The sequence below is a fragment of the Cynoglossus semilaevis genome, chromosome 3 (assembly GCF_000523025.1).
Source record: "Cynoglossus semilaevis isolate Cse_v1.0 chromosome 3, Cse_v1.0, whole genome shotgun sequence".
Classification (NCBI taxonomy): domain Eukaryota; kingdom Metazoa; phylum Chordata; class Actinopteri; order Pleuronectiformes; family Cynoglossidae; genus Cynoglossus; species Cynoglossus semilaevis.
This window is the reverse complement of record NC_024309.1, coordinates 13956331-13965946: the sequence shown is the minus strand read 5'-3', so window position 1 is coordinate 13965946 and position 9616 is coordinate 13956331.

Here is a 9616-nt window from a genome sequence, read left to right as displayed (position 1 = left end):
TTCCTCGTGGGCCTATTTATTCCTCAGCTCCTGCTATTTTTTAACATCCTCCTCCTTCTTCTCCTCCTCCTGACACTCAGGTATCACGTCCTCACACCACAATAAAGGCAATAATGAACTGGCTGTAAGTGGCAGCTGTGCTCTGACCGAGCCTTCGGCCTAAACCGATTCACAGTGGACCATAATGGCTTTTACCCCCGAGGCCCTGCCGTTACCAATACTACACACATGTCGCAGGTTCATTTATAACCGTGGACGGCCTTTCAGTAATCAGATAGTGGTTCGATGAAACGCTGAACTGCTGACTCCCCCGAGGAAACCCTCTGAAGGGCGATTTACCAACTGCAGGCTGATGTGACGTGTGTCCTCTGGTGCTGCGTGTGTCGAGTGTGGGGGGGGCTATAAGGATGTATACTGCATATTTGTATCTCAGTGTGTGTTGGGGCGGGGCTGAAATACCCCTACTGTTTATCGTGATATGTATCGTATCGTCATATTATTGCCAATACACACCCGTAAATTCACGGTGGCAGTGGTGTGTGTCGTAGCTCACGTGTGAACAGAAATTAAACAGAAACAAAATAGAAAAAAAATTAAACAGTTAGAGTGGAACTGTTCTGGAACAGGCTGTGTGAATCATCAGTACCAGCACCTCCATGGTGTTACCACAGGAACAAAAGAATTGGCTCTAAGGCCAAAGGCAGTGATGGAGATGTGTTCGCTGCCCCCTAGTGTACTGTGGAGGGTGGGATCTAGTTTGTGTGGGCCAGACGAAGTAGGCAGTGTTGCATCATTTTCTAAAGTAGCCTACAAGCACGTTATGTCTAAATAAAAGAGTTCTGCAGCGGCTGAGTTCTACGGAGGTTTAAATAAATGAATTATATTATCTGTCAGAGGAGACAAGAAAGATTTGGAAAACTTTAATACTTTAATTCCAGGCCGGTGAAAAACGTGCTACGCTCCATTTGTCCTTTGGCAGGTTTTTAAAGCCCCACCAGCGGGGGCAGCGCATGATGCAAATGCTGCTGCATTTTGTGAGAGACGAATTAAAACTGTGGCTCTGTGGAGATTTATTATTTTGGTTTGTTGGTCCTGACAGTCCATAAATAAAACCTAAATAAACCCCCCCTTCAGTACCACAAATGGACGGCAGGCATGACTGATCTTTAGGAATCTGAAAAACAATTCCACCTTAAAAGAAAAAAAACGATATGAGGAATATTAGGTTTACTGTGCATGAACACGGCAGCCAAATTAAATCACAACGCGGGAACACCATCCTCAGTCTGCAGGCATGAGGAGAGGGCTTTTTTATTATTTTTCTATTATTTTTATATGAAATAAATCACAGGTTGTTTCTGTTCAGACCTGCTCAAATACACGGTGTGGAATTTATTCATAAACATGAACTCATTACACAAATCTAATAGGAGCTAGTTATTTCTGAAAGTGAAAAGGAATAATTTAAAGTGGATGCACAGTCACACTACGAGAGGTGTTCCTCCTTCCCGTCTGATGATCCCGGTTTTCCTCCTGCAGTAGAATGTGAATACATTTGTGGGGGTGTCTGCAGAGTTAAAGGAGAAAGAGAGAGAGAAGAAGGACGAGGATGTAGATTTACGTTGAGTCTGTTTCCTTCTTCACTGGTTCCTGGAACGTCAACAGTGTTTCCTCCTTTTTCTTGTCATTGTTTGTTTGAGAATTTACTGAAAAATAATCAAAAACCAAAACTCGGAGGTGGATCCATGACACCTGGTCTCTGATTTAGGATGGGAGTCCAGATTTAATGACGTGAACCTGCCTGTGGGCCTGTCTATTGGCTGGAATCTGGCGATACAATATCACAATACAAGGGCACCGATACGATATATTGCGATATATTGCGATACTATAGGCACGACGATTTATTAATTTATTTTTAAAACCATTTAATTGTAGTCAAACTGTCATCATAGTAAACACACATGGGGATAATTTAGGTATCGTTAAAAAAAAAACCTATAACAGACGAGTTCTACTGGAACAAGCTTTACTTTAATGAAATGAAGAAAACGAGTTCAAGCTTTACTTTAATGAAATGAAGAAATTGCTAGAGAAAAAAAAACGTCTTCTTTGGAAAGCGAGTCATTTGTTTTGTTTAGACACTGAACTGCTGCAGGAAAAAAAAGAATGAATCATATGAAAAATGTATGGACCTTCGCTTTCTTAGAATTACCTGCCAAAATGTTTCATGGCTTATAATATGCAAGTGGCTGAAGGGCAGGGATATTCACCACTGGGCTGCTTCTTTGCATATAGTAAATCAAATAATGCAAGAAAACAAATATTATTTATTCACTGGATGGAAGCGATCCCTCACCGACACCGTGGTCACAGGCAGTGAAGGGTTTTCTTTGACGGAAACAGAAAATTGTTTCTTTGTTCTAACTCTACATCTGCGATTCATCAGCGGACAGCTCACACTCGGTCCACGTCGGTGGCTCAGGGAGCAGATGCATGTTTATTCTGACATTAACACCATCCGTGAGGGAGTTGGGGTCACGTGACCTTTCAAATTCCTTCATTACTTTCTACTCGGCAGTTCTTTACCAGGCTGGAGAGATGAGCTTTAATAAAAGAGGAAAAGCTGGAGGGCTTCGTCAGACTCTGTCAGAGGGAAACAAAGTGGGAAGACAGGACAAAATAAAACACCAAAGATTTAGAAATGTATATCTAGATAAACATTATGGCTGCAAGAAAATATCAGTACACTGAAATATTGAAATATTTTGTTTCATATTCGTTTAAATTTCGTTTTCGTTTCAATACCATATCGATATTTTTTCTTCTCACCAGTCCAATATTCCTGGTGTTGGTTCATGTTCTTTTTCTTTTCTTTCTTCTCTAGTGATTCCAAATGTAGATCCCTCTGTTCCAGTGGAACAGGAACTGATGTTCAGACTAGGATCACACTGGGACTACAGCTACACTGGACTTTCACCCAGAAGAAACCAAAGTTCCGATCCAGCCTCTGTGATGATCTGGACTCTGACATGGACGGTCTGCAGACGTGTGAGTTCTGGTTAATGATGACCAGCCGACCTCTTCTGTACCGTGACCTTTGTCTTTGGCCACTTGCGGGCAGTACGGTATTTTTAGAGCAATTATAATTCTCACATTTATCTGACACATTAGAAGGTCGGTGTTTATTAAGGACCACACCCGTCCAACACCCGTCCTACATTCCTCTGTGAATGTAGGACGGATGTTGGCTCGTTGTGGGGTGTTTTTTTCCTGGTGACTGTATTGACTCTTTACACAAGAAGGGGACGAGGAAGGAAAGGTCACAGCCACATGATTCCCAGGTGAGATCATCAGTGCCAGGATGCATTTGTGCCGTAGACTGATGAAGCCGGAGGGAAGGAATGAATTAAGGAGAGAATGAAGAGCTGGAGGTGGAAGGAAGTGGAAGGTAGTGGAGGAGCAGCAGCCAGGGTCAGGGTGACCTCTCCAGTCCATAAAGCCACAGTTTACTTTTCTAATCCCCTATAGGACGGCTAATGGGGACATGTGTGTCCTCTAGGACACAGAGGTGAGACTGGAAAGGAGTCACTCTGAGCTCTGCAGGTCAGATGTGATGCTGGACTTCACTCTGTTCAACTGTAACCAGGGGGTGTGTGTTGGCAAGAATCTGGTGATACGACACGATACCATGTATTGTGACTAGAGGCACGAGTGTAGTCCCAGTGTGATCCTAGTCTGAACATCAGTTCCTAACACTGGAACAGAGGGATCTACATTTGGAATCACTAGAGAAGAAAGAAAAGAAAAAGAAAATGAACCAACACCAGGAATATTGGACTGAGAATTGGTGAGAAAAAAAATCAAGAACTGATGGAGGAGGAGATTCATACGGTATCGGGACATCAAGTATCGCGATATCTCAGTGTATCGATATTGTCTTACTTCCCTAATCGTAACGTTGTCCGGTTTGGTTCCAGCTCAGTGGTTCTGGTACAAACTGTGGAAAAATGTTGACTGGACCCGATTTCAACAACATCAAGGAGTCTCGGTCAGAAATCAAGCGTCCGTGTGGTGAGAAATCTCTCCTCACAGATCAGATACTGTACATCTGCAGCTTCACAACCTCCAGAATGTGCTAGAAGAAAGTCAGGGCTGGGAACATGACATCAAAGTCAAATCTCCCTTCAGATGTTTTTTCTGCTTTTTACCTCAAAGGCCTCAGACATGTTCCTGCTGCTGCCCCCAAAGTCATAATGAAATATAATAAAATCAAATGGAAAAGTTTGTCCAAAGCACGCTCAACTTCACCGAGGAATAAAAGAGAAAGCATGTGTTGAATCTGAGTGTGAGCTCTGTCCATGAGATGAGATATTGATTTGTCCTCCAGATGACTATGAAGCTCCTTCTGCCTGCAGATGATGAGATGTTTACACTTTACACCTTTATTTCACTTTTTACCCCCCGGTGCAAACCTTGGACTCAGGCTGCTGTAAAAAATAATAATAATAATAATTAAAAGAAATAGCCCAGAGCCCTGGGCCTGGAAATCTGCATTAATCACATTCGTTTATGTTCTCTATAATATTTTAGCCTCTGTGTGTACGTACCAAGGAGGCCACATGGTGGCAGCAGTGAATAGAGGGCTTTCGTCATGGCAAAAATATAGATGATTTCACATTTTACTTTTAACATCAGTGAGTCTGGTTTGTCTGGGAGTTCAACCCGCAACTCTTTTTAAATTTCTGGCTTGTTACCAGTCCATATAAAAGAGTGTTTTGTTTTTTACATTCAGTCCTGAGTAACGACAGAACTCCACTGATGGTTTCAACTAAAGAGGATTAAACCTTTTTTTTTTCTTCCTAACGTCACCGTAATCCATTACCAAAAACATAAAATATACATTTTCTTTCATTTTCATTCTCTGAAAATGACCTTTCCAAATGGATTATGGATTTTAGAAATTGTCACAGAAGAGACACATTTGCCAACTGGTAATAAAGGAGGCTGAAATATCGACTGCGGACCTTTATTCAAAAATAACTGCTCTGCTCTGAAATCACTCGGACTTTTTTTTTTTTACGTCTTGACGTGCGGTTCAGAGAGAGGGGCAGTTAAGGAGCAGCAGTCCTAAAACATGCCGACTGGAGTTTAGGTTAATGTCCGCTGCTTATTTACTACATGCTAGCATGTTGCTAATGCTTTAAGCTAGCACTGTGTCTTTACTGATATACAAACAGAACCCAGTCTGGATGTTTTCATTATTTCTCCACCGAGCTGCGAGAACTAGATTCATATGAATCAAACATCAGTTCATTTGAATCATGGAACAGAGTTATATTATAGTGTACACAGCACCACCTATTGGCAAGGGACAAACACAAAATAGTCCAAACTTCACCTTTAACAATTGTTATTTACAGTCGAATTAAAATAGAAAAAAAAAAAAAGACGAGCCTGGAACACAATGCTTGTGGTGTTAGAGTACGCCTCGCTGACCTGCTGAAGTCTGAAACATTTATTGTTCGTCAACTGTAGATGTGTTCGTCCGTGCTCTGCATGCTGAGCTCCACATCATGCTTTTGCTTATGGAATATTCTGCATTTACATTTATGAATCTCCTAGCAACCTCTGCTGCTCTATCTGTGATGGTGCGCAGGTCTGTAATCAGACGCTCGGAGGCTCTGACAGATGTGTGGTTTGTTGAGCAGCCACCATGAACCCGTCCCTGCATCAAGAACTGTCACCTGCAGCCGCTGCATCCATCACTGCTGCAGTGTCACATGTAGAAACAAAGAACCATTCACACTCACATTCACACTGTATGTTCTCCAGTATCAGTACCAGGTACTGTTTGTTTGTACTGAGATCTGAAGACGGAGAAACCCACAGGCGTAGCTCGAACCCATGAGCCCAAGCAGTGACCAACTGATTTCCTGGGTGTAGTTAAAACCCTGAACCTACTTCTGAGCTTGGATGTGGGTTGATCTGCCCCCCTGTGGCGTGCCTGTGAAACTGTGCTTTGACATAGATTTATTGTGTTTTTCTCTGAGGTGTCATGAAGAGGTCTGACTCACGTCCTCTGTGGCTCTCACTCTGTTTTCACTCTGTATTTTCTCCACGGAGAAACAAAAGCTTAAAAATACAAATCTTCTGTTTACTGTTCAGATGTAGTTCAGCTGTAGTTCACACCAGTATTCACACCACAGCCATCTGTTCACACTGATCTACATGTTGGAGCCGAGACACTGCTGAGACTCGGGGAGAGAGGAGCAGGAGTTGCCTTGGTTTTCTGTTCCTCCCTGCAGTGGTGCTTGTTCCTCCTGAGTGATGGGCTGTGGAAACACCAAGGTTCTGCCTCGGGCGTCCGTGAAGGGATATGTAAGAGTGATGCAGTCACCGGTGGCCTTCGGCAAGGCACAGGATCACTGCGAGGAAGCAGAAAAGAGCGTGAGGAAGCAGTGGAGCCTGTGGAGCTCCATCAGTACCAGGAACTGTAGGTTTCAATCAGGGTTTGAGCAGCTGGGACAGAGAGGAGCGGGGAAGTGTTGTAGCTTGGTTTCAAACCAGATTTAGCCGAACAATAACCAGGAAGAGAACTAAAACTAGCCCAGGAGAAGCTAGAAGTTAGCCTAGACTAATATGACGAGCACTTTGTTGTGGCTGCAGGAACCGATTCAGAACTGATCATGTGGAATGAAGGGAAGTGAGTTAGCTGTGGAGTGTGAGGCTGCAGTGACACCACCGTGACTGTGTCCACAGCCTCATTCTTATTGATTCAGAAAATAGATTGTTTGCACCACAGTGAGAGGTGAACTGTGTTTAAGATCCTTGCATTTATTCTATATTTTATTTCTGAGCCGTCGTCACTTTTCTCATTCTTCTCAGTGAACCGTCGCTCACCTCTGAGCAACACTATTTATTAGCTGTAATAGAGGACATTGATTTTAGTGCTGGGGTCTGCTCTATTACTCAATACACACACACACACATGCACACACACCCACACAGTAACTGTACTTTGATGAAAATCAGAGAAATAGCTGCAGCATTTCTGCTTACTTGGTTTGAAAGACATTAACCAATAAAATCACAGCGTTTGTTCTGCACAAAGGAAGTGTGTTTAAAGTACTGATGCTAGTATCAGTATCTGGATTCAAATACCCAATAACAAAGATAAAGACCAGTCTTCGCTACGATGAACTAATGTCTCCTATCAGTTGAACCACCTAGTGGACAGACACGGAGCTTACACCTCACCAAATCACTGTGTAATGGGAAGGAGGAGAGGTTTTTCAATTTAAACGTTCTGTTGATGTCAAAGCTCTGCTCACTTCCTGTTCAAATGTGCGCATGCTTAAGTTTAACAGTGGAAATTCCGACATTCATGTACACCTTGAACGCACCATTGGCTGTTACAAACGTGTTACAAATGGAAACGTTTGTTCGCCTTATGTAGGGACAGTGGGGTCACTGACCCGGGGTCACTATGAATCTGAGGGGGTCATGCCCCCTCCCCTCACCCCTTTCCAGTGCCATCTTCTCCCATGAGTATTGGTACTCATTAACATCCCGTACACAAATGTAAATATTAGTACTTATTCTGTTCAGTACAAAAATAATACAGGGAAAACACCCGATTTATAGGTTTTAAATTTTTATGGTAGTCGTCGAAACCACAGGAGCAGACCGTGGGCCTGAGACCTGAGGTTGGACACCGCTGTAACCCCGCTGTAATGACGACCACAGAGGGCAGAGCAGCACATCTGTGATTAAACACCAGCTTATTGTTCTGCTAATGTGGGCTGTGAATCAGCATTACTGTGGCTGTGAGTGTAGATCTGCCGCCTCGCCGCTGATGCAGGGGCCCATCACACGGACGTTGTCTCATCCATCACGACTGCAGCCGCTCTCACAGACACAAGTGCTGCTCACTGCTGTATCCTCACACTGTTATGGTGTCATGACTCACCCCTGCCTCTTCTCTGCTGTCAGATACCACGTCAGAGCTCTGATTGGTCGAGGCAGCTCCGGTCTCGTGGATGGAGTGGAGCGCGGAGCCGCTCGCCAGCCCCACACCATTAAAATGATGGAGTTGGAGCCCCCTGAGGATCGGGAGGTGTGAGCGCTTCAGACCTGGCAGCGTCGGAGAGGAGGAAGATTCCACAGGTGGTGTCACTGAGGGAGGGGGTCAGTTTACCCCAACTGGGGCCGGACCACTTCACGGTCTGGGCCTTTCAAACTGGAGATCATGGTACCTGAGACCAGGTGTGAAATTCTGGTGTTCTACTGAGGAACCATGGTTCTGTCCCATGTGGGTCGTTGATTTGAAGATGAGTATCAGACGAGGCTCGTAGATCCGTCCTCAGCTCCAACACAGACGTAAGTTCAGAAATGTTTACATTACATCTGATTTACAAACTAAGCTTTCAAACTGTATTGTATTAAAAAGGAAAATTAAAAGAAAAGAGAAAAAGTTATTTTAACAAAAAAAATTAATTTTTAACCTCAAAAAACCTTTCCAAGTACCACAGATGTTCCCCAAACCATACTTTGGACACACTTGGTTTAATTAGTAAAATTAAATTATTGTAGAATATGGTTATGTGGTAGATATCAGCATTTGTTTCAGCTTAAATAATATGACAAATAAAACTAAATGTACTTAATTATATTTATTTAAAAAGAGACATTTTCAATAAATAAAATCTTTAAAAGAATATTTCACAAATGTGTTTGTGTTTCACAAACATAAAAATAAAAACAGTTTCATCAGTGGGCGGGGGTCACATGACATGGAAGCTCGTGGAAAAGCAGGTATTTATAAATGCAGCTCTTCTCCCCACAGATGGATCCATTTCTGCTGATTTATCTGACAGAAATAGAACCCAACAAAACAACAGTCTCCATTTACCAGTTGGTTTGGTCCCAGTCAGGAAAAAGAAACCGGTGATTTGTCTCCCTCTTCAATCTGAAGACGTTTACTTTACAAGTATTGGGGATAATAATATAACAAACAAAATACACAGAAACTGTCAAGTCTATTTTTACAGGTCGGAATCTAAGCCTCGGGTCTGGAATTTTTAGCTGTTCAGCTAACTGTTAGCTGTTTTAACTGCTATTTACTTCATCTAATCTGGACTTGTTGGTGAAGTTCTGGATCACGGCCTCGTTCTTTCAGTTTAGATTGTTGGTTTTATCTTCATGTTCTTCACACGTTCATAAGACCCCGCTGACGGAACACGTGCAGCGTTCCATCACGTCCTGATGGGACGCAGTGAAGACATCAAAGTGTGGTGTCCTCTCTGATGCTGACGTGATGAAGACGATGGAGACTTCACACAAATCCAGTCCTGGATCATGTTGACGACATGTGGAACAGTGGCTCTGTCTGGGACTGTTACTGGAGAACGTCAGGAGAACGTCAGAAACTCTTTGGGGGGTGACTGTGTTGAAGAACGAGTGTCTGACTTTCACAGGTTTTTTCTTTGGGGGGGGGGATTAGAGTAATTAATACTCCCACACCTGGTGGTACAGACAGGTATTACATCAGTTTGTTGGTCGTTAACAGCAGTGTCAGTGGAGTAAATGAAAACCAGATGAAGTATTCACAGAA